At 41.6% G+C, this 19,999-nt stretch overlaps 1 protein-coding gene across 7 annotated transcripts in view; it reads left to right on the top strand.

The window, feature by feature from the left end:
* Window positions 1-5,748: 5,748 nt before the first annotated feature.
* AMOT (angiomotin) overlaps window positions 5,749-19,999 on the top strand; it is a 70,732-nt gene continuing 56,481 nt past the window's right edge. For 2 of the 7 annotated variants that reach the window (XM_070066642.1, XM_051827265.2), the window contains exons 1-3: window positions 6,100-6,535; window positions 13,698-13,750; window positions 14,595-14,659. The gene's annotated coding sequence lies outside the window, so the exon portion shown is untranslated. Of the gene's footprint in view, window positions 6,536-13,697; window positions 13,751-14,594; window positions 14,660-19,999 lie in introns of all 7 variants that reach the window. The other 5 variants (XM_002720222.5, XM_070066643.1, XM_070066645.1 and 2 more) reach the window with 4 other exon arrangements.

The following is a 19,999-nucleotide window of genomic DNA, read 5'->3' on the forward strand; positions in this document are numbered from 1 at the left end:
GTGCCTGTTCCTCAGCCTTCCCACTTCTCTCTTGGTCTACCTAACCTAGGACATTGCAAACAAAACCCTCCTGAGGGGTGTGGACAGTCAGGACCTTTCCAGAAACTCAAGCTTGTTGAAGAAGAGAGAGTATTTAGTCAAGTTGAAGTGAAACCCTGCATAAATCATAAAGAGGCAAACCCAGGTTACTCAAAACAGAACCCTAGGAGGCACTTGGGGAATAGACTCACAGGCAGCTTTTATTTTTTCTGCAGCCGATTTACTTCCAAAATGCTGGGACCCACAAGGACCCCAGGAGTAACTTGGCTCCCAAATGCTGGAGCGGGTCTTGGCCTTGGAGCACAGTTCTGATGTTGTTTCCTGAATTCCCACATTGCTGTTTTTCACACATGGATCAGGCTTCAAACTTCCTGTGTCTGGACTGTGTGTGTGTGCCTGTAAGCATGTGTGCCTCCGTGTGTGTGTGTGTGTGTGTGTGTGTTTATATGCTTGATAAGGGTGTAAGGGGATCCAAAAGGAAGAGCATTTAACTGAATGCCTGTATTGCATATATGTCCCTTTGCTTCTTTCCTGTTCAGATAAAGCTGCTATTTTCTGATCAGTTTGGATTAGGCATGCACAGGGCTAACATCCTTAGGAATAAACAAGAACCTGACTTTAAGAGGTGTTCTGGAGAGGGCTGCTTTTCCATATTTGTCGGATATACCCAAAGGGTATTTTGGGGGAGAGAGGAAGAGAAAGTTATGGGTGAAGACGTAAATCCTGAAGATTTGTTTTCCCCAGCATATGTGCTTGACTCTGCTTTCGTTCTTCAATTCATTTAAATGATTTAGTTGTTCACCAGGCAATTAGAGGAAGATGTGCTCAGTTCACACTCTCAGCCCACTTTGTGAGTTGGGGAGAATGTCATTCCATGTGAAGCACTAAGGTTTTCTGGTCTTTCCTTTAAGAAGAATATAGCTAAGGATTGGGGAATAGACTATAAGCAGTACGTTCCTTTCTACTTTTCCTGTACCAATGCAAAAATAGTGCACACAACAGACAGACTTTCAAATATTGAGATGCTTATTAGTTGCCCAAATTTAAAAAGCAGGGAATTTTATGTTAAAAATACTTGACTTCTGGGGCTGGCATTTGGTGCAGTGGTTAAGATGCACCTGGGATGCCCACATCCCATTATTGGTGTGCCTGGTTTGGGTCCTGGTTCCACACCTGATCCCAACTTTCTGTTAATCAACATCTTGGGAGGCAGCAGGTAATGGCTCAAGTAGTTGGGTCCCTTCCATCTACCTGGGAGACCTAGATTGCATTCCTGGCTCCTAGCTTTGGCCTAGCCCAGACTCAGCTGTTGAGGACATTTTAGGAATGGACCAGTAAATGGGAGATTTCCATATGTCTGTCTCTCAAATAAATAAATTAAAAATTTAAAAATATCTGACTTCTGATTAATCTTGAAAAAATCAGCAGTCCTGGCCACATTGGCCTGCTTCGCACTGTGCGGACATCAGGTCACTCCCTTCATGTAAGTCCTGGCTTCTTCTTCCTGGCAGTCCCATCGCTGGCTCCTGACATTAAGCCTAAGCCTCATTAACTTTTTCTTTCATTGTGGTCAAACATGCATAACAAAATTTACCATTCTAATGATTTTCAGTGACCAATTCAGTAACTTTAAATACATGCAAAATATTGTACAACTGTTACCATTGTCCATCTCCACAAGTTTATCTTCCCAAATTGAAAATCTGTACTGGTTAAACACTCCTCACTTTCCATCTTTCCTCCACCCCTTGATAACCACTACCCTACTTTCTGTCTCCATGAATTTGCCTATGCTAGGTCCCTCTCCTAAGTGGAATCATGCATTTGTCTTTTTGTGTCTGGTTTATTTCATTTCTCCTAATATTTTCACATCAGACATCTGATTTGTTTTAATGTACTTTATTTTTTAAAGCACACACATTGATTTTTATTGTGCTTTAAAGTAGTTTTTGTTCCTAACGAAAAAAGCTCTGATTAAACAGGACAGGTAGTTTGGGATGGAGAATTATCAGTTCTGAGCTTAAAATGACCTTCCTTTCTTCCCCTTGCATTGCTATATGCAGATTTGTAATGTGCAGTACTTAGGCAACCACTGCCTTTACACAGGTGTTTTACAGCTAGTGGTTAATTCTCCTGGTATCCCCCAGAGGGCTTTCCATATTTTATAGTCATGGTATGAAGACACAGGGATGCTGTGGGGATTAGTTAAATGTGTGTGGCAGTTTGCTGTATAAACTTACTCTCTGAAACTAGTTTTTACTCCTTGCTCTTAACTTTCACAGCTTTCACTGTCAATACCATTCATTTAGTACTTAGCATATGCTTGTTAGCTGTCTTTTTATGTATATATCCTTGAAGGCAGGAGCCAAGTCTCATACTTCTTTGTCTTTTCAGTCCTGTCCCTAATAGCAGCTCAATCAATGTTTGTTGATGTTGGCTTCTCCCCTCCCTCCTCCCCCTTTTAAGTAGAGTAGGCAGTGCAGAGCTTTAAATTCAAACTCAGTTTAAACAAACTGAAAGGTTTTTAGGGTACAAAAACATACAGGAAGTCTTGCATGGCAGGAGACAAATAACACCTAAGATGCTTGGAAAACCTGGGGGAAGCAGAAGGACCAAGAACTTTGCCACAGGCTAAGAAGTGACACAAACTGCCCAATTCACCACTAAGTTCAGAGTTCCGCTTACTCTTCCCCATCGAAATTCAAATTTGGAGAAGACCCAAGGTGGCTTTTCAAAAGGAGGTGTTAGAATTGAGTTAACAGGGCCACACCATGGTACAGTGTGTTAAAACCACCACCTGCAGCGCCAGCATCTCATATGGGCTCCGATTGCTTCACTTCCAGTACAGCTCTCGATAATGCACCTGGGAAAACAGCAAAAGATGGCTCAAGTCCTTGGACCCTTGAAGCTATGTGGGAGATCTAGATGAAGATCCTGGTTTCTGGCTTAACCTGGCACAGCACTGGCCGTTGCAGCCATTTAGAGTGTGAACCAGTGGATGGAATTTCTCTCTCTCTCTCTCTCTTTCTCTCCTCTCTCTCTCTCTCTGGCTTTCAAACAAAATAAAGCAATCTTAAATTAAAAAAAAAAAAGCCACTTGAGATGTCCGTATCCCATACTGGAGTGCTTGGGTTTCAGTCCCAGCTCTTCTCTCAATTCCAGTTTTCTATTGATGTACACCCAGGGAGGCAGCAAGTACTTGGGCCCTGCCAGGCATACCAGAGACCTAGATTGAGTTCCTGGTTCCCGATTTCATCCTGGTAGAACCCTGTCTGTTTCTGACATTTGAGGAGTCATCCATTGGATGGGAGATCTCTGTCTTTCAAATAAGTAAATCAAGAAAATTTTTTGTTTAAAAAAGAGTTATCATTGAGTAAAGAAATGCAAGGTATGCTGTGATTGGTGATGCCACTTGTAAGGGAAAGAAAGTGTGTGTGTATGTATTATAGGTCTTCAAAAAATGGAAACATAGAAAGTGCATGTTATTAAAAAACTACATGGATTTCAATAATTTTTGCACCAAAAAACTCATGTTTTAGTTCCATTTCCCATGAATGCTTTGAAATATCCTTGTGTATGTGTACCTGAACTTATGCTTAAACATGCAATGAATATATTTCAAAGATTACACATAATCATAAAGAAAAAGAGATTATGGGAATGAATGGTAGAGAGGAAATTTTCACTGTGCTGTCTCAGTACTGTTTTCATTTGATCTTGTGCATATTTTACTTCTTCCATATTAACTGCATGGTTGATTTTTAATAAGCATCCTGTTGTAAATGTGATCAGTAGTACTTCTCCAGCACAGTCCCACCTTATCTAACTCTCCTGTCCCCTCCTTTAAATAATAAGGCTGGAACAATCTTGCCTAACAAACAAGGTGTCCCCATGTCTTTGTAACACTCAAAAAACTCACCCTCACCATGAAATCTCACTTGGAGAACCTCACCTCTCACATAAATGGAATCAGACCAAGAATCCATTTTGCCTAAGTAGCTGCTCCTGAATCTTTCAGCAGCTCCTAGCAGAGCACATGGTACACTCTGCAGCACGCCTCCCACCTACCACTTTTCCTATACCCTGAGTATATTCGGAGATTCTGTTCACTAAGAGGTAATGTTTCCTTTAAGCACAATTTCTCTTGCATTCCTTGATCCATGGCCCCTAGAACAGCTCCCATTAGGCAGGCTTGAATTGGATGCCACCCTTTCATTGCCATGAGTTCCTTATAATAACTCAGAGTATTGTCAAGACCTTTACATTTAGATTTGCTTCCTCCTTGAAATGTTTTCTAGGAAATATGAATCTGCAGAGAATGGTGGTTTCCATGGTAAATGTTCCCTCATATTTGTTTTCTCAAGTTCACTTCAGAAATACACAGCATGATTTCCTCTTTCAGTATCAGCACCACAATAGAATTGTGGCACAACCGCAGAACTGTTTAAAAAAGAAATCTCACCCACCCTGGTTAGAAAAGGGGTAATTTATTATTCTAACTGCAGGGAACCAGCTTCATCATATCCACCCCCAAAGCTGTAGGAGAAGAGTTGACGTTTTAAAATAAAGCCACAAAGCCTACACAACCATGGATGTAAATGCTTAAACAGATGAGAAGAACGTTTGATTTCCAAACACATGTGAGACTTTCCACCATGTGTGATTCACAAGGATAAACACATACATGTGTGGAGTGCTTTGCTTTGTGGTTTAGCGTTTTCACACACATTTCATTGCATTTTCACACCAGTCCCTTTAGGTTAACAGGGCATGTCTTAATAGCTTTTATTTACAGGAAAATGAAGGCTGAGAAGTTAAGCCACTTAAAAGTCGCAAACTAGCTACTAAGCATCAGAGTCCCAGATAAATTCTTGCTATGGTTCCAAATTTCCTGTTATTCGGCTACCCCTTCACTGTTTCTCTGTGCTTTCTTTTCCCCTGATGTAAAATGGTAATTTTCGTGTCCCAGGATGATATTTTCAAACCCCCATGATCTTCAGCAATATTGATTTTTCGCAGCCAGGTAATGGGAACACCACATTGACACTGCACGCACTTTTCTCTCCTCCTGGTTTAATGAAGTAAGGAGGCAGAAAAGTTATCTACTTCTAGCGGCCTGGAGAGTGCCATAAACATAAAGGTGTACAGGGAGTCCGCAGACACATCGTCGCACTTTTACCAGACAGAAATCAAGTTTCTCATCTTTCGCTTCCCAGCAGCAGCTGCGAGAGAACAGAGCTAGACAATAGCCTCTTGTTTCGTTTTCACGAATTTTGAGGACGGGTGGGACAAAAGGATGGGACTGGCGTCTTAAGGGACCAATCGAAAACGAACCCTAAGCTAGGACTAGCCAACGGGTAACCGCAAAATAGCGGTGGGTTGGAACTTGCTTCAGGGTTCGCTCCGCCCGCCCAGCCCGTCGCTCCCAGCCCACCCTAGGGGCGGTGCCTCTGCAGGGCCCCGCCCACGCCCCCTGCCGCCTCCGAAGTTGACCGAGGGGAGGGGCGCGGGGGTGGGGTAGGTGGGGGAGCAGAGGAAGAAAAGAGGGTGTCTCGCAAAGCTGTGACCTGGGTGGAGGCCTGCTGGTAATAGGAAGCAAGAGGGGAAGGGAAAGGAAGGAACGCTGCTTCCTCGTGCCTTATTTTAGCCAGGCTTTGGTGGTAGTAGCTTTTCAGCATTTCTATTATTTGTTTCTTTTTCCTCCTGCAGTGTGGCCGGGAACTGCACTGGGTCTCCCACACGACTCGGCTGCGCTATGCCCTGAGAGTATTATTGGCCGTCTTGACAAAACCCTCTCCTTCCTCCCAGCCAGTGCCTGCGTAGGCTGTCCAAGCTGCCATAACCGAGGCACTCCCGGCAAGTGGGAGGGCAAGAGCTAGGGTCCTCCGTTACTCCCCCTCCCCCGCAAGCTCAGGGACCCAGAGTTCAATTGTTTGAAACTTCCCCGCCCCCTGCCCCGCCTGTCTTCCGCGCCCGGCCCCCCTCCCGTGGTCCAGGCCGGCTCCCACCCTTCTTTCCCCGCCCTCTACTCCGCCCCACTCCGTGGCCCACCCCCCGCTCCTGGGCGGTCCTAGCCGCTCACCGCAAGAAGAAAAGCCACCCATTCCTCCCCCTCCCCTACCTCCCATCCTTTGCCCAGGAGCTGCCTTCATCGCAGTCACGCCCCTTCCTTCCGAGGAGCTTTCTGGCTGCCTAAACGGGTAGACCCCCTGAATTACTTCTTCATCTCCTCTCTCTTTCGTCTCCTCTTAGTTCTCACCGTCTCTCCCCCACTACCACCACCTCCAGTCTATCTCGCCTCCCACCATCCGCTGCTCCACCCTCCGGCCCGGTATCCTGCCTGTCCACTGCCACCAAGGAGAGCCCGGACGGAGCAACGAGGAGGGGAGCAGCCGGGACTTGGGGCTTCCCCCCTGCCCATCCCTGGCCGTTGGCCCGGGACTGAAGCCACTTGAGCCAGCAGAGAGTCGTCACCTTGTCTTCGTTGCCTTCAGGGGTAGGAGACGCGTGGTTACTTTTTGCGGGGAGCTGGGTCAGGAATCCATGGTGGCATGAACTTGGTCGTGCCCTCGGCATGAGTGAGTCGATTTAGCTGCGTGTGGCAATGCCCATGTGTTCCACTTTCTTTACATCTGGCCGAGAGTTTTCTGGGATATGCAGCGAGTTAAATTGATTAAAGACTACTGCGCTCGTTTCCCGTCCTACTTTGGCTAGGAGATGCTAGTGGGTACCAGGACTTGGTGGTACTTAATTGACTCCTGGGGTTCTTGTAGGTCTCTAGGGTAATTAATCACCTAAGAAACTAAAGACCCAAAGAAGCTGAGCTCTACCTTCAGCCCAGCATGAATGTCTGCTCTTACCTCTGATAACTGGCTGGGCCTCTTTCAAGTGTTTAGGGTTAGGGTGGGTGCTTACACTCCCTGAGCCCGAGGGCGTGATTTCTTGAAGTTTTAAAGTCTAGAAGTAATCTGCAGTACAACGCTGCTTTCTCTCTCTCTCTCTCTCTCTCTCTCTCTCTGCTCTCTCTCTCTCTGTGTGTGTTTGTGTGTGTATGTGGTGGAGGTGGTGGTTGCTTCTAAGTGCTATTGAAAATTCAAATATATTAGAAAGCAATGTTGCACGATTGGGCAGGTACTTTGAGGGTTCACATCTGGACCACTGTAATTTGGCGCTTCAACAGTAAGATGGGCTTCATGAATGCAAGAAAATAATGAGCAGAAAAAGTGGGAGGGAAATGAGAAATTTTATAGACTGAGCTGTCCCTGGTAAATTCTCACCACTAATAATCATATATAATAATTTACACAAGGAACTAAATACAAATTAATGAGAGGAAAGAGAAGTTGGTGAGAAATGGCATTTCCAAATTTTGTGTTTGTTTTAGAATTTTCTGACAACTTGGGGTATTTAGTTCTGTTATCCTCCTTCCTTCAACATGAAGAGTGGACGTTAAGGGGCAGTTAGAAACTTATGAATATAACCTTCCTCTCCCATTCAGAGAGGAAGATAATTAGTCACCATAATCTTCAATGATGAAGGGCTAAGTGTATTTAAGTCTCCTTGAGCTAGGCTTTGTAAAAAGTTCTTTCTCAGGCCAGCCTTTGTGAAGCCTTCTCAGTTAGACCTTTCAGCACCCTCATTTAGTAGCTAAGAATAGTTTGAAATGCCATTTTGGATGTGGGATAAATTTTCACCCATCTTTCACCTATCTTCAATTGGACAAGGGTGTCAAGTTTATGAGAATTGGGGCATTCAGATATCCCCAACCTGTGACTTGTTTGGGAACAAATTACTTACATTTTAAAATAAATTCTTTGGTTGGTTTTAATGGAAGAAAAGAAAGCAGGAAGGTGGAGCAGGAACGTTACATGGAGATGATTTTAAAGACTATCAGGTTTCAGATCAGCTGGGAGGGAAAGCTTACTTAACCAAACTACATTTTGTAACTGCCTAGGACATTTTAATAGCCAGGTGGTTGTAGAGTAGTTGCATCTATTTACAGAGGATACCTCAAGTTCCAGCTATTCTGTATGGGTTTATCCGGTATCATTTACAGACATTCTGGCACTACATCATAATTCATTTGGAGTTCTTTGTTCTTCGGAAAAGTTTGTAGCTCTGTAAAATTGAAAGTGCATTTTTCTAACTTCACAATCTAGATGTGAAGTCAATCTCTGACCACATTTCTGTGTAGAGTAACTTTTACGTGAGAGTTGTAGATCTGTTTACCTATTGAAAGAGATTTTTAGAAAGCAAACAGTCAAAATTCATATTCAATACTGTGTTGAGTTTGGAAATTAAAATCTCATTTCTGGTTTATGAAGTATAGTTTATTTGACTAATGAATAACTAGGGAATTCTGTGGAGTTGCTTTCTCTGAAGTTTTGTAAAGAATGAATCAGATTCTCTCTAGGATGCTTTAAGAACTTCTAATCAGAAGGCAGAGGGATGGATGCTATGACTTTGAGATCCCATTGAGTGCCAGAATTCTAAGTGGGTACATCTGCTTCTGGGCCTCTCCTGAGAGCCCTCTCCCAGGGCCTGTGCCTTCTTTAAAAGGGTGTCTTTGTAATTAAGCAGCCCCTCTTTCCCCCATCCCCCTTTTTCTCTTTGATCCAGCTTTTTAAGGCATTTTCCCCCCATTTGGAGACAAGAGGAGTTTCTCACACCCTCCTGCTCCCCTCTTAGCGTTTCTTTTCCTTTACCCCAGAAAAATTCCCTGAAGTTCTCAGGATGATTCAAAGTTGTTTTGTTTTGTTTTGTTTGGGGGAGGGTTAGGGAGGGGTGGGATGGGGGGGATTGTTATCAATGAAGAAGAGTAGAGGATATATTCCCTCTTGGGAAATGCTTGTGACCAGGTAGCCTCCTCCATGGAGACTGAGCATTTGGAATGCATGAGAACAGTCTATTCTTTAGGACTGTCTGGTAGAAATTGTCCTTTGCACCCATTAAACACAGCTTAAACCCACTGAAAGGGGTGGAGAGAGGTGTGTGTGGTCCAGGCCAGGCCTTTTGGGATGGTAAATGGGTAAATGTTTCCAAATCTCCTATTACATCACCTCTGTCTCCCATGGATTCAGTAAGTTTAGAGAACTGCTTGACAAGTTAATTAGCTGGGGACTAAACCAATTTGTTTAGAATTGTGATCCATTGATTTCCTGTCCCCAGGAATTTTTGTTGGTGTTTTACTATGATGTGTTGTCTTTGGTCTTACTTTTTTGTGTTTGGACTTTGGTCGGAAATCCAGGGTCTCATCCCCAAGTCAAAGGTTAGAATTTGGTCCCAGGAACTAGGGGGACATTAAACAGCCTGGCCATACTGCATCACTCTCCTGCTTGGCGGGCTTCTGACCCTTTTTAACCCAGAGAAAGGAGGGAAGTTACCTCTTCCACACACAACAGATACACAATATCTAAATAAAAAAAAAAGAAAGAAAATAGAAAGCCACTTGCCTTATAAAAGAATCCATAACATGTTTATTTGAAAGAATTAGCTTTCCTAGTTAGTACCTTTAAACTATGACTTGATATATAAAAATTCACTATAACTGGACCTTTTCAGAAACATATTTACTGCCTAAAGGAATACATTAGAATTTGCTTGAATGATTATTGTTTGATTTAGGAGAGGCCATTTTTTGGTCTTTGAAATCTCTTTGTAACATAGGATGAACTTAATTGTCTAAATCATTCTGGTTTTTAATAATGATGGATACATTAGCCCTGGTACAAATTGCTTATAGAATGGAGCTAGTATTGCTTCCTGGAAATAAATTGAACTTAATCGATTATGAATATATCAAAGGATGGGACTATCTACCCTATATAGGTAAAATAGTTTATTTATTATAATTGTAGTTGACTAACCCAAGGATCCAGAAAATTGTTTCTAGTAAATAATAGAAATTGATGCCATTTTTTCTAACAATCTGTAATAAGCTTATGCAGAGCCTGTTTGAGAGGGACCTGGACTCTGGGCCTGATTCTAACTCAGTTTGGCTCCCTTAGCAAGTTTCTCCTACTGTAAATTGTGAGGGTTGGACAAGGTGATTGAGAAACAGTTCTCATAAGTTTATGGTTCTTTTTCTCTTTTATTAAGATTCTTTTTTTAATTATGTACAGAAGGTCAACTTAGTACATACTAAGTAAAGATTTCAACAGATTGCACCCACACAGACATACAAAGTATAAAGTACTGTTTGAGTACTAATTTTACCGTTAATTCTCATAGTACAACACATTAAGGACAGAGATTTTACATGGTTCTTTTTCTAGGATTCAATTTCTGATATGAGTGTGAATGATTGCTAGTATAATGAGTACTTGTTAGAAATACAATTATGTAATTATTGTGTTTTTAAAAAGAGCCTGTAAAGAGATATCCACATAAATGTAATATGCTTTATATTTTTAAGAACATACAATTTAAATTCTAAGACCCTGTTCAAAACATCATCAAGAATCTCATTACCCTAACAGATCACCTGCTTTCATTATTTCTAGTTCCTTTCCAGCTCTTTGTTCCCATACTAACATGAATTTTACATAGTTAAGGCCATAAGAATATACAGAGTTACTTTTAAATAAGAGTTCAGCTAAGACTTCGCTTTGTAAACCACTGTACAGGAATGAAGTCAGAACCTGACTGAGTACCATGAAGAATCCCATAGGTTTTGTTCCTTGAATGCCAGGAGAGACTAACAGATTTAATAAATAATCCCTAAACATTTTCTGTGATTTAGGGATTGTTCATATATCTACCTAGCAAGGACATTAATTCTACTCCTTTGACCTGTTATTCCTCCTCCCATTCTTTTTTTTTTTTTTAAGGAAAAAAAAAATCCTAGAGCCCATTGTTTACTTCGTTTAAATCATTAACAGTAATTCTTAAGTCATTGAGGTGTGCTATTCTATCAAGAGAATACAAATTTGTGTAGACTATAAAATTTCCAGAATGAGAAAGGAGACCTTGTGGTGGCACAGCTGTGCTTCTTTTATAGCTTTGAAAATAATATATTTGAATTCAAATAAAATATAGCAAAGAAATTTAGGATTTCAGACAATAATAGCCATATAAGTATAGTGGAATAGCCTACATAGAGTGGCCTTCCTGTGGGACCTTCACCATTCAGTTCTGTGGTCCTTTAAATTTCTTTTAGTAGTCAAGGTGTAGTACACATACGATCTCCAATTTTTGAGGGATCCTTTCATGGAAACCAGTTGCTCATCACCAATTAGACTAAATTTCTGTAACTAGAATAGAAAAGCAAATTGTGGAATTTTAGAATGTAGAAAGTACCAAGTGAAGTACAGAAACTTTTTTTTTTTTGGTCCTTCAGAAAGTTTGCGGAATAGTTGAATTAAAAGAGAAGTTAATATTGGTGCAAAAAGATTTGAAAGCTATGCATAGTTTTTTATAGTATGCATTTAAAAGCTTCTAAAGATCCTGCATATGTATTCACAGGGAAAATGCTGATGGATTTCTTTGCTAATATTTCTAAAGACAATTCTTGGAAAAGCCTACTTTTTTTTTTTTTTTTTTTAACTCTATAGGCTTGCCTTCACTTTTTTAAAGTCACTTTCACTCTTGCCCCAACTCCATGAAATGTCATTAAACAGTGTGACTTGAAGCCGGGATCTGGCTTTCTCTGCCCAACTCCTTTCGGACTTGCCATGTGACCAAGGGTAAATGAATTAGCTCCTCTAAGCTTCAGTTACCCTTCTGGGAAGCAAGGATATTAATACTTCACAGAGGTGTTTAGGCATGCTTCATATTGGGCACATGCTTTGAGGTCATTGGATGAAAGGTGTTTGCATGATGGCAAAGAAGGCTTATTATAGGGTCCTGAGCAGGTGTTCACTTTTAATGAGCTTTGCTCTCTTATAACATACAGTGCCCTTTGGTGCCCCATTGCCTTATTGACTATAATTAAGATTGACCCAACATTTGTATTGTTGGCCCCTTCAGCTTGTTGAAAAAATTTTCATATTATGTAGTAAATTGAGGTGCAAATAAGAGAATTCTATCATCTGCCAGGGTCAAGAAAAATAGTTTCATAAATAGACAAGAGTTGGAATGTGCCGTAGAAATCAGTGAGTTTGTCAAAGCTCCTCCAAAATATTAAAAAGAGTAAAGAAAATTTCTCTGTGTGTGTGTGTGTATGTGTGTATGTGTTGAGCAAGAAAGTTTTGAGTAATATTTGTGTGTGACACATACTGATGATAGCCAGTAACTGAAACCCGGCCATTGTAGTGTTTTTTGCACAGCTGTTTTTTATTAATGATGGAATATTTATGCTTGCTGTACAATTCGTGGCTCATTTCCATGTGTATGTCAGAACTTAAATACCCCCCAAAGCAACATTAAGGTAACATTAAATATAAATGTGGCCAAGCTAGAAAGGGTGGATTTGGGGAGGGGAGTCTCCTTACTCTCATTGGTGTTACCTCAGATCACAATAACTGCCTACCCCCAACTTTAAGCAAAGATGCTGATCTTGTTTTTTCCCCTCTATATCCCACAGCAAACTTCACATTTTGATCCTTTTGATATGAACAAATGATCTGCCCCCCCCTTTATAATGCAGATGAAACTGATGTATGTGTTTTTTAAGAGCATATTTTCCCTGCACATGCTTCTCATTATCCCAGAGGCCTGGACTCAATCAGTAAAGGAGCAGAGAAACCACATAATTGAAAGGAGAATGACGGTGGTGCATAGTTGGAATATTTGTGGGAAGGGGATTGCTGACATCAGAAAATGTAGTGGCCTGAGTGTTAACAGCATTGAAGAGAAATCAGCTTTCTGTGTTTCTGTGCATTGAGAATCATTTTTAAGGGGATAAAAAAATATGGGCCAGGTTTGACATCCTTTTATGAAGTTGCCCTGGAAACTTTGATGAAGGTTGTTATAGAATAGTTCAATTAAAACCTTCCTCATTAGGAAGCTAATTAGTGCATCTCTTACTCATTTTGGTGTTTTCAAGGGGCACGGATTTGCATTGAATTAGTGACATTCTTTCCATGTGATAGCAAACTAAGATAAAAATCACAGATGGGGAAATTATTTAGATTGCCTATTTTGAAGAAATCTAATTTCCTCTTTATTACATTAGATTTTCAGTACATATTTTTGTGTCATTTTGTTTATATAGAGTGATCACATCTTAGTTTAGTATTCAGTTTTACTTTCTAAATCAAAGCATATTAATTTGAATTTTCCAAATGAATTGGAGAAATACAATGAATCATAAATCATTTTATTAAGGTTATATTTGATTTTATTTCCTTCTACAACTACTTTCTCATATCTCTCCCTCCCTCTCTCTCTTCCTCCTTCCCTCCTTCCTCCTTAACCTCCCTCGTGTGTGTGTGTGTGTGAGAGAGAGAGAGAGAGAGATTGAAGGAAGAAAATTGTTTTTAAAAGCAAACAATTTTTGGAGCTAAGACAATATTGATGACCTCCTTTACTCCCAAGAACATTCTGCCTGCCTGAGGTTGCCAGTTAGGCTTCCATTAGGCAGGGGAATGTGATGAGTTTTCTGACCAGGTGCTTTGGGTGACCAGGCTAAGCAATTGTCCCTTTGAAAAGAGAGCTGTGGTGAGAACATGAGTACAGGATACCTAACAGGTTCTTTCTGCTGTTCTCCAACTTTTTAGATAAGTTCTTGCTTCTGAATTTTCAAGGCCATTTGCAGTGCAGTAAATGTTCTGTAAGTAAACAGATAATACAGACCTGCTGTGGAACTCCTTTGCACTATAGCTTGTAGCAGGCGATCATTCTGTACATATATTCTCCTTGTTGCTATGTCCCTTGTCATTCTCACACTAGTTTCTGCTAGTGGGAAAGTTAGCTGCATTTTGTGATCTCTAGTTTAATTGATCTCACCCTAGTCCTTCTTGGGAAGGCAAGATCTAGATTCAGTGTTGCAATGGCAGCTCCGTCAAGACAGCTTCCCTGTGCTTGCAAGTCAGCAGCAGGAGGAGGGGCTGCTTTCTGCCTTGGGAGAGTGACTCAGGCCCTTCGGTATGAAGATATGAAATACTGGCTCCTGTTCATGCACCTGCTGGATGCCACACCTGCAGTCAGCACCTGAGCCCTATTCAGACACAAAAACCAGAATGAAGGCAGATGGGGCTGCCTTCCAAAGGGGTACAGCAAAACAGGGAACTCCCAGTTATGTTAGCAAAGCCCCACCTGAAATTACCTTTAACCATGTGTTCCAATGTGAGCATGGGGCAATGGCTTAGGTATTTTCTTCTAGGTTCAGGGTACTCTTGCTCAAAAGATTTGTTGAGGTTCCCAGGGTGTTTGCTTTCCTCATGAGTTTCTCTTGAGAACTGGCCTCTTAAAAACTGGACAGGCAGTTCTGTAGAAAGTTTGGTGTTATAACTGAGCACAGGCAAGAAGTTACAAGACCTGAGTTCTGATTCTGGCTGTACCAGTGAACAATATGAAACTCTGGTCAAATTGGTTTTCATTAACTATCTGTTCTGGACTTGAGCTTTTCCAGCCATAAAATGGAATTAATCACAACTGCCTTTCTTTCTACACAGAGTAGCTGAGAAGGAAAACAGAAGTGAAAGAACTTTTGACCCCTTAGAAGACTGAGAATCTAAAGGTAATATTATTATTATTATTATTAGTCCATGTCTTTCATTCTTTTTCATTTCCTGCTGTTGTTTCAGCAAAGTCTTAGGGAGTTTTTATTCAACAAGATGCAATTATTAAGCACATTTATGTGTTATTTAGTGTTTTAGGTGTTGGGATACATATAAGACCATTTCAAGTTCATGTACAAATTATTTTAGTGCAAAAAATTTTGAAATCCATCTAGTTTTTTTGTGGTACATATTTCCATAAACTTTAAATGTCCTGTGGCATGGATTTCAAAAAAAATTTTTTTGTACCAAAATGTTATCTTTTTAAAAATATTTATTTGAAAGGCAGGATTACAAAGAGACAGAGGCAGAGAGAGAGAGAGAGAGAAAGAGAGAGAGAGAGAGAGAGAGAAAGAGAGAGGTTTTCCATCCACTGGTTCACTCCCCAAATGGCTACAATGTGCAGACCTGTGCCAATCCGAAGCCAGGAGCTTCTTCCAGGTCTCCCACATGGGTACAGGAGCCCAAGGACTTGAGCCATCTTCTACTGCTTTCCCAGGCCATAGCAGAGAGCTGGATTGGAAGTGGAGCAGCCGGGTCTCAAACCAGTGACCATATGGGATACTGGCACTGCAGGTGGCAGCTTTACCTGCTGTGCCACAGCACTGGCCCCTGTTATCTTTCAACATATTTTCCACCACGAAATTTTTAAAAAATATTTATTTTATTTATTTTAAAGGCAGAGTTTACAGCAAGAAAGAGGGAGAGACAGAGATAAGTCTATCATCTACTGGTTCACTCCCCAAATGGCCACAATAGTTGAAACTGGGTCAGTCGGAAGGCAGGAGCCAAGAGCCTCTTCTGGATCTTCCACATGGGTGCAAGGGCCCAAAGACCTGGACTTTCCTCTGCAACTCTGCTAGGCACATTGGCAGCGAGCATCTGTATGGGATGCTGGCGCTGTGTGTAGCAGCTTAACACACTGCACCACAAGGCTGACCCCCACCACAAACTGTTTTTAAGATTTAGTTATTTTATTTGAAAGGCAAAGATACAGGTAGGGAGGAAAGAAAAGAGGGAGGGAGGAAGGGAGAAAGAGTGAGCAACTGAGTGAGAGCAAGGCAGCAAGAGAGAGATCTGGTTAACTCCTCAAATGGCTGCCATGGTCAAGACTCGGCCAGGCTGAAGCCAGGAGCCAGGAGCTTCATTCAGGTCTCTTATGTGGATTTCAGGGGCCCAAGTACTTGATCCATCTTCTGCTGCTTTCCCAGGCACATTAGCAGGGACCTGGATTAGAAGTGGAGCAGCTAGAACTCGAAATGGTGCCCATATGGGGTGCCAGAATTGCAGGTGGCAGCTTAAACCGCTACACCACAATGTTGGCCCCCATCTACCACAGTTTTTAAAATGCTTTCATGTGCACTGCAAAATCACAAACCCTTCCCATGTCTTCCAAGATCTCACAGCCTAGCAACTTCTGTTTTCATATTGGGCTCAATCCATTGCAATACCTTCTGCCTGGGCATTTAGAGGCTTAAAAATCAAGCATTAAGTTTTTTTCTCTCAGTATTGCAGACTTCCATCCCTGGTGCAATATATTCTAAGGTCTAGATTGAAAGTGTGTGGGGAGAAATATTTTTTTTCTCACTCCCACATTTGCAAAGTGTCTGATCCTTGATTGATCACTTTTTTCGTGGAGTTCTGTACTTACTTTCATTCTTGGTTCTGCTGTCTAGACCATCCAATTTTTTTTTGACAGGCAGAGTTAGACAGAGAGAGAGACAGAGAGAAAGGTCTTCCTTCCATTGGTTCACCCCCCCCCCCCCATGGCTGCTATGGCAGGTGCGCTGCGCCGGCCCAAAGCCAGGAGCCAGGTGCTTCCTCCTGGTCTCCCATGTGGGTGCAGGGCCCAAGGACTTGGGCCATCCTCCACTGCCCTCCTAGGCCACAGCAGAGAGCTAGACTGGAAGAGGAGCAATCGGGACAGAACCGGTGCCCCAACCGGGACTAGAACCTGGAGTGCCGGTGCCTCAGACAGAGGATTAGCCTAGTGAGCTGCGGCACCAGCCTAAACCATCCAATTCTTAAGACCTGTCATCAGTATGCTAATGACTCCAAAAGGTATAGCTTTTAAAAAAAACTATTAATGTATTCAAATGGCAGAGACAGGAAAGAGAAAGAGAGAGAGAGAGAGAATGAATGAGCTAACTCCCATCTGCTGGCTCACTCCCCCAAAAGCCCACCATGATCAGGGCTATTCTGATCCAGAGCCAAGAGCTGGAAACTCAATCCAGGTTTCCCATATAAGTGGCAGGAACCCAGTCACTTGAACCATCACTGCTGCCTTCCAGGGTCTGCATTGGCAGAAAGTTGGAGTCAGGAGCCAGAGCTGGGAATTAATTCCTGGCACCTTGACAGGGGACACAGGCATCCTAACAGGTATGCCAACCATTAGGCCAAATATCTACTCCTCAATCTATCTTTGACATCAAGGTGGTCACAAAATTCTTTGCTATCATCTCAACACATAGATTTGTTTTTCCTCTGGGAAATTTTTTCAGAGAGCCTAATCTTTTGTATAGATCTCTGTGTTATCAGAGATATCTTCTCCTATCTTTGTTTTTCCAGTGAATTGTGATTCCCCTGCTTCACTGGGAGTTCTTGGAGGACTGGGTTCCATTTTATTTTATTTTATTTTTTCACCTCAGGGCCTGCCCAATACAGTATCTGGCTACAGTAAGTACTCAATAAATGTAGGAAATATGCTGTGATCAGTTATGTCATTGAGATGTATGGAAAGTTCAGTAGGATCACAGAGAAGAGAGAATTAATTTTTCATAGTAAGAAGAAGAACTGGGGGCAGAAGAGAGATGGATAATAATTCCAGAAAAGCCTTCACAGAGAAGGTGAAAAGCAAAACTGCCTTTTCCAGGGGTTCTGGCAAAGAAGCCATGGAAGGAAATACATGGGGTCTTCAAAAAATTCTTGTAAAAATGGAATTAAAAGATCAGTTTATTTTGGTACAAAATTTTTTGAAATCCGTGCTTATTAGGTGTCTTCAAAAAGTTCATGGAGGAGTAGACATTATAAAAAGTTCATGGGTGAGTAGACATGGTTAGCATGCTGATTAGGACTTCCACATCCCATATGGGAATGCCTTAGATTCCTGGATCTCCTCTCCATTTGGCTTCTGGCTTTGGCCTGGCCCAGCCTCGGCTGTTGCAGGCATTTGGGGAGTGAACTGGCAGATGGAAGATCTCTTTGTGTATATCTGTCTGCCTGTCACTGTCTGCCTTTCAAAGAAATAAAAACTGAATGAATTAAAACATTTTTAAAAGTTCATGGCGAATGAGCATTATGGAAAAACTATGCATAGATTTCAAAAAATTTTGCACCAAAATAAACTTGTAATTTTTTTCTATGAACTTTTTGAAGTACCCTTATGTTTGCCATGTCTGCTCTTGCCAAGATGGGACATCTCTGGCCAAGAATCACCACTACCTTAGGAGTGGATGACTTTCATGGTCAGGTCTTCAAATGACCATTTAAGGCAGGTGGTGCCTAGTCATATAATATTAAACAGGGCTAACCTTAAATGTGCCAGCTAACCTGAGGCTGAAGAAAGAGGTATACATACAAGCTTCTTGGTGATGTATAGAAGCTTCATTCTATACAGCAAAATCTTTAAGATCTGAAAATGAACATGTTCAGTCTTCATAATGAAACAGATCAGATCACTAGAACTGAATGTCTTCAAGCTGACTGTCAGATCTTTCCAAGGGCAAAAATGAAAGTTGATATAAGCCATTACAGGCCATGAACCTGTTCTCACCCACCTGATGCTTTTACTAATTAGCTTCTTGGCTGGGTGGCAATTTGGGGCAAGTGCATGCAAGCTGGATTCACAGGGGCGCCTGCATTCCACTCTGTCATTTCGCAAGGCACTGGGATACTACACTGCTTCTCTTGGCTTCTTTCCTTCCCAGAGCCCTTCTCTGCCCTGGTAGAGAAATGGAAGCAGGAGAACTTTTCATCCAGTGAGGGAGAGATTTCATGGGGCTTTGGTGTGTTGCTAGTTTTGTTTTTTTTTATTGGGTTGTCTAAAAACATTCAGGCTCCTTGACCCATTAACTTCACTTCTGGGATTCTGTCATTAGGAAGCAATCCAAAGTATTTTTAAAAGACGGTTAAATCACAAAGATGTTTTTGTAACATTATTTAGACTAGTACAAAATTGTAAACCATTTAAATGTCTTAATAATTGGAGAATGGATAAATGAATCTTGATACACTCATTTAATAACTATTACATAGCCATTACAATGTTTGTTAATGAAGTCTTGCTACCACATGGAGAAAGTGCTTGTGATAGAAAAATGTAGCATCTATAATCATATGTGCATTAGTATTTCATTGCTTTGTAAAAATACAAAACAAATAGGGAAAACTAAAAGAAATATTTTATTCTGGTATTCTAGGATTATAAGTTAAATTTATTATAAATATCTTCATACTGTTATATTATTTACAAAATAAAATATAAATAAAAATGGGTGATATGTCATTGGAGGTACAGGATGGGTTAAGTGGGCAGCTTCTAGGTGTGTTTTTAAACTTTCCTCATTTTCTGCTCAATCTTATTTCATGGATCCTTTACACTTTTCTGAGGCAATGAGAAGTGGGATGTGACATTATTGATCAAGTCCTCCTTTGAAATGAATGTGTGTGCTGTGGCAGAGGAAGCTGGCAACAAGGTTCTTCTTGCTACCACAGTATTTCACTGCTGATGTTCACTCCAGGGTGGATCCCTTTGCCACCTATTTATTTGTTGAAGCTAATTGCTTCAGAGCAGAGTCAAGTAAAACTGGGACCAAAATTGACCAAGCCTTTTGAGTTATCATCTTAGAAATGGTCTCTCATACTCTTGTTCAGTATGATACAGAAATGGCAGGGCTGGGGCCGATGCTGTGGTACAGCGGGTTAACGCCCTGGCCTGAAGCGCCGGCATCCCATATGGGTTTGAGACCCGGCTGCTCCTCTTCCGATTCAGCTCTCTGCTATGCCCTGAGAAAGTAGTAGATCGGCCAAGTCCTTGGGCTCCTGCACCCGCGTGGGAGACCTGGAAGAAGTTCCTGGCTCCTGGCTTCGGATTGGCACAGCTCAGGCCGTTGCGGCCAATTGGGAAGTGAACCATCGGATGGAAGATCTCTCTCTCTCTCTCTCTCCTCTCTCTGTCTCTCTGCTTTTCCTCTCTCTGTGTAACTCTGACTTTCAAATAAATAAATAAATCTTAAAAAGAAATGGCAGGGCCTTGCTGTGGTGCTTAAAATAATTTTCCAACTTAATCTAGACAGATGTAG

Source organism: Oryctolagus cuniculus, chromosome X (genome assembly GCF_964237555.1).
Source record: "Oryctolagus cuniculus chromosome X, mOryCun1.1, whole genome shotgun sequence".
Lineage (NCBI taxonomy): Eukaryota > Metazoa > Chordata > Mammalia > Lagomorpha > Leporidae > Oryctolagus > Oryctolagus cuniculus.